The sequence below is a fragment of the Dipodomys merriami genome, unplaced genomic scaffold (genome assembly GCF_024711535.1).
Source record: "Dipodomys merriami isolate MVZ:Mamm:240054 unplaced genomic scaffold, mDipMer1.0.p SCAF_1876, whole genome shotgun sequence".
Lineage (NCBI taxonomy): Eukaryota > Metazoa > Chordata > Mammalia > Rodentia > Heteromyidae > Dipodomys > Dipodomys merriami.
Window position 1 is genome coordinate 79,080 of NW_027203244.1, and position 5,921 is coordinate 85,000.

Genomic DNA, 5,921 nt, shown 5'->3' on the forward strand with positions numbered 1-5,921 from the left:
ATCAGGAAAAAACATATTAACTGTTTTTATGGTAAATTTGGAATTAGGATTGGTGAATTCGCGATTCTGATAAAGGAATTTCAAAAAAGTTTAAAAATTTATGACAGGTAAATTTTAATTGTTCAAACTTTTTCACAACTAAGCCTATTAAGAAAATTTTAAATTACCTGGAAAAATAGTGTTTCATGTAAAGAAATCCATAGAGACTTAGCTGAGAAGGAGCAATGTGAGTGAAGATGGCTCTTCACAAACCTCACAAACCTTGCTGTAAATCATGTAGGTTCCCTTGAGAATTGTCCTTAACCAGGAAAAATACTCTTACTGTGTAAAAACAAGGTTGTAGTGGTATTTAAACTCAAATTTTTTTTTTTTTTTTTGTCGGTCGTGGGGCCTGAACTCTGGGCCTGGGCGCTGTCCCTCAGCTCTTCAGCTCAAGGCTAGCACTCTACCACTTGAGCCACAGCGCCACTTCCGGCTTTTTTCTTATGTGGTGCTGAGGAATCTAACCCAGGGCCTCGAGCATGCAAGGCAAATGCTCTACCACTGAGCCACCTTCCCAGCCCTAAACTCAAATTTTTTTTAAAAAAATAAGAAATTAAAATTTGTGAATTGACTTCAATTACCAAACAGTAATTTCCTGAAAAAGATAATTTGGTTCAAATTATTTAGGGAGAGAATGTCCTCCACAATGATAGAAGGTATTGGGTTTACACTTTTCTGTTTGTAATACTTTCCACAATGTCTTTCCTCGTGAAGCAGTGGAACACAGAAAAAAATCTGATTGGATACTTCAAACCAATTATTTCTCATTTCTAAGTAGCTCAAAAATATAATATCCTTATTAACATGAGATAGTGAAGACCTATCTAATTACATAAGCCAAAAACTTTTGAGATCAGAAAAGAATTGGGAAAATTGAAAAGGTAAGCAAACGCGTTCTTAGAAGCCCTAGCTAAGCATATTGGCTTCTGCAGTGGTGGGAGGCCAAAACTTTTTGATATAGATTGTCTTAATGTTGTTGCTACCTAAAGTGATTTTAGAGTCTATTTGGTTCAGTGTATTGCAGAACAAATTGAAGACATGAAAATAAATTCCACATCCAAATAAAAGAGTTTTGAAAGAGAAATCATGAAGATATAGCAGTGCGGGAGGCCTTATAGTCCTTCAGCTTTACCAGACCTGAACCCAAGAAGCTATGATTAATTGGAAATCACTCAAGAGCTAAGAGGGGAACTGAGAAGTAGGACATAAAAGTATTGACTTTGTAACAGACACTGTAATCCAAGGAATGTGTGATTTAACTCTATTCTTCTTCATACATCTTGTTGAGCAAATGCAAGACCATGAGAAAAATAATCTATTGAAATAATTCTGCAAAGAATAACTTCACTGTTCTCGATATGGAATCTAAAGAGAGTCTTAAGGGAGAAGATAGAAGTGGAGTATTCTTCAGTTTCTTCTAAGCATCTTGTTAGAAAATATATATATCTTTGAGGTTAGAAGTGATTGAAGCAAAAAGTGGTGGAGTATTTATTTTTGTTTTATTTTTAATATTTAATGCCCTAAACTTATTCTAATCTACTGCCGTGCAAGAACTGGGTTACAATATCAAGTAAAGCTAAACAAACAAATGAAGAGTTCTCTGGTGTTCCTCAACCCCAGATGATTCACCTTTGAAACTGGAGGTCTCCTTTCTTAGGTCTGTTCCCTGTCTAGACACCCCTAAGTGGGTGCCAATGCTCTCAAGGTAAAGTATTTATTTTTGAGGGCCCCTTAGACACGAGAAGATTTTCAAGGTAAAAGAATAAAGAAAAAAAAATATAGCTAAACATTTGTGATTACAGGTTCTTGGACTGGTTTTTTGGACACAAAGTTTTGCATTACAGTTTATCCTCATTAACATAGATGTTGAGTTTTCTTGGCAACCAAATGCAAAAGGGAAGTTTAATGGACTCACTTGGACAAGTAAACAGTATGATAGAAAATAATGTGAAATAAAATTTAGTGAAATATTTTGAACAATTACTTTGCCAGAACAAAGAAGGAAAGGTATAATTCAAAATCAATTGAGTTTATTAAAAGTATGAAAAAAGAGTAATGAAGACAGATGAGAGAAAACATAGAGAAATGTTTTCTTTCCAGTGGAGTAATGCGTTCTTGATCTTGTTTCTTCCATTCTATCTTCACAAGCTATTAAGTGTGCCTCATGACTGGAGTGTCCAGTATAAACAAAGAGCACTCGCAGATGAAAATATTTGCAGTAGGTGTAGGTCATTTATAACCTTTGACAACCTACTTAATCTGTTCTAAATTCTCCCATACCCCAAACTGCCCTCTTTGAACAGCTTTGTTTGCTTTTCCCAAGTCTGCCCTTCATTAACTGCTTAAAATTTTGATAGGTCATATTCATACTCTCTAGAGATTGATGTTTGGTTGTGATTTTTGTTTGTTTTGTGTTTTAACTGAATTACAAAAGGTTGTGCAAATATGTTACAATTAAATATGTCCATCTAATTGTCAAGTGCTCCAGGATCAGAGTCACTCCTTATATCATTCTCAACCAATCCCTTCTCCAAGATTTATTTCAGATTTACCACTTCATTTATTACATGTGTATATTGAGTATTCTAGATATACTTGCCCGTTGTTCCATTTTTCATTCATTCTATGTCTTTACTATTATTCCTCTCAGGTTTCAATTTCCTGATAGTCATTCTGTTAAACTTTCTGTTAATATTTTGAAAGGTTTGTATATATTCCATGCAGTTTCAATGCCGCATATACATGAACTGATGTAAGCTTATATTTCTATAATTCATTTGCAAGACTGGAGATGTGAAGCACCTAGACATGATTTTATTCTCAACCATTTGGAAGATTAATCTTTAGTCAACAAGATAGTTTAAAAATGGCTTAGAATTTATTCCTACCAGTTTTTATAAATGGCTTTGTAAAATGGTGTGATTATTTTATTTTACATGGGATAATATTTTCTACTACGTATAAGTTTTGAAAAAAGAAGAAAACTAAGATTTACTACTATAGAGGAATATGATAGAAATGGAAGACAGATTTTATGTTTGTCACATCTCTGATGAGTACCCATATTCAAGACTTAAAGTCGTATTTCTTACTATGTTAGACAAGGAAAACATAAAACAACACATGATAAGGCAACTATTAGTGACATTTTAAAATGTACCTTCTTATGTGATGAAGTTTACTTTATTAGCTAATATTTGGGTTTGAAATATGGGATGCTGTTCTGTCTAACACATTTCGGGAAAGCACCTACTGAACAACGCCAATGGTGTGGGGAGGTAACATTTCTACACCTTAATGAATTGTTGAACTTGTTTGGGATTAGTGCTGGGTAAATAAATCAATTCTACTGTAACTTGCCCCCTACATTGAAAAACTTGTAATGTCACTATCATCTACTTGTCAGTGTTATTTTGGCGAATGCGATTTTTAAAAGTTTATTTGAAAAGGAATATACTTCAGAAGATTAAATGTAGGTTATCATTGGTTTGAGAATAACAATATTTTTATACGACAGAACCAAGTTTTACTGAAGTAACAGGTTTTTGAAGCACTAAGGATCTTCTCAATTAAAGTTTTTCTAAATTATATTTGACCTCTAAGTCAAGATTTCCTAGCTTTGTTAGACCAATTATGGATCTACCATTCCAGGAAGTATTTTTTGGCCTACTTTTGCTGGGCTGAAATCTTTCATTAATCATTAGGAGAGGGGTATTAAAAATAATCTTGTGACATTTGTGATTTTGTTCACTCAAATGGGCTTGTCATCTGTAATTTGAAAGTTTGAATTACAGTACATTCTCTCATATTTTATGGTCTCATCTTTCATTTTAAGTTGACTTACATTTCACAATAGCTTACTGCTAAATTCTCCAAGGAATTAAGGAACTGAAATATTATAGGAAATGAGAAATTGAGACGGGTCTTCAATTACTTTCTGTTGGCATGTTGCATGGGCCTAGGTGAGAAGTTTTGCTCTTGTTATCTGATGATGCAGATACCTTGGATCTGGTATCCTAGGACCCGTGGGTCCTGCAGAAGAATAATAGCTTTTAGACATCATATCAGCAAAATTTTGGTATAATCAGTAAGAATGCTTCAGAAATATGGAGAAAAACATTTTGGGACCAGCGAGTTAAAACAATAAACAGAGCAGCAGAGTAAAATCCTTTATAGATTAGAGGAAAACAATACTGTGTTTTTACCATGTGAATTCAGAAGACCAAGAAACTTAGACAGTATCAGAAGTTTATACCAAAGACATTGCATTGATACTTTTTATATTCTAATGTTCTAAACTTAATTATTTATATTCCAATCTATTTATGGGATGAATATCAATTTAGTTGTCAAATTATCATCTAAGTCTAGTAAGTTTCACTGTGTGAAATTTAAGATCAGCACACATAAATAAAAATATATAAGTATATATAATATAAGAAATTATTTTTCATTGTTCTGTTGTGGTTAGGGTATCAAAGGCAACTCCGTTTTAAAGTATTGTTCCATTATCTCTCCCTCAGTTTTTGGTAGAGTTAGATCTAAAGCTTTACCATTTTGAGATTTACAGCTTAGAGGCAATAGGAAACACTGTGATTAAAACATTACCAATTTAAGGCCTAATATCGAGGAGAAACATATGGACTTGTGCAGGAGCTATGGAAATATTTGTTGATAGAAAGTCAGTTGTGTATGTTCCTGCCTGGTTGGATTATAGACAGGCTAGGACATTAGGTAATCATGCATATGAACAATATTTTTACCTTCTTGGCTTTAGCTACTTTTGAAGTGTTTGGTTTAATAAATATAATATTTTATTTATATAATATTTATATAATAAATATAATATTTTATTATATATTATATATTATAATATTATATATAATATATATAATATATTATATATAATATATGTAATAAATATGATATTTTATTTACATAATATTTATATAATAAATATAATAAATATAATATTTTCATAAAATACTTCGAATATCTGCCTTTAGCTACCAACTCATGGACAAGGTCTAAGTGTCCACTGTAGGCTTCCCCATGAAGAGGTATATACTCATCCTCACACCTATTTTTATAAAATACCTTCTATTCTGAACAATTCGTTCTCAACTGTTCGTCTCTCTATGATCCCTTGTAACTAAGATGAGTTTTGTTCCAGTAAGACAATCTATGCAGCCATGGTAAGATATTCTGGTTGGTCTCTTCCTACATGGAAGAAGGGTAAAGGGTCAGGTAGACATTTGTACCTTTGAGACCTCATTTGGGAAATTTTAAGCTGCAGATGTTTAGAAGTAACTTTTAAGAAGGCTTACTTTGAGTCCATTAGATCCACAAAGCTAACTCAGTTGATAAGTAAGTACTTGAAAAGCCATCACCTTTGGACTTAGCTATAAAGGCTTCAAAATATGATCAAATTTAAAATGAAAAAAACAAAATAGTCATTGACAGAAAAATGGCAAATGTGAGCAATCCACCAAACAATATAAGTTTTTTTCCACTATACACAGAAATTTAGAGAAATATGTTCAATAACATTTTTAGGAACAATAAGGGTTCATTGTTACAAATAGGCAACCAAGGATATATGCCTGTATAAAGACTGCATCATTAACTACTTAAACTTAGAGGATACTACATGCTTCAGCAGCAGGTCTACCCAAATGACAACAATACAGAGATTCACATGGCTCTTGCACAAGGATCATATAAAAATTTGTGAAGCATTCCTTATTTTTCATTTTTCAGATGCAAGAAATAAAAAACAGTTATTAAAAAGTTGATTACAAAAATTCAAGGGTAACAACATATATAATTCATAGAATTAAAGGTTAGTTTGACATCAGTGTTTACATCTTCACCTTAGA

At 32.5% G+C, this 5,921-nt stretch overlaps 1 pseudogene; it reads left to right on the top strand.

Annotated features, from left to right (window-relative positions):
• Window positions 1-5,692: 5,692 nt before the first annotated feature.
• Window positions 5,693-5,792, top strand: LOC138830291 (U6 spliceosomal RNA; annotated as a pseudogene).
• Window positions 5,793-5,921: the final 129 nt, after the last annotated feature.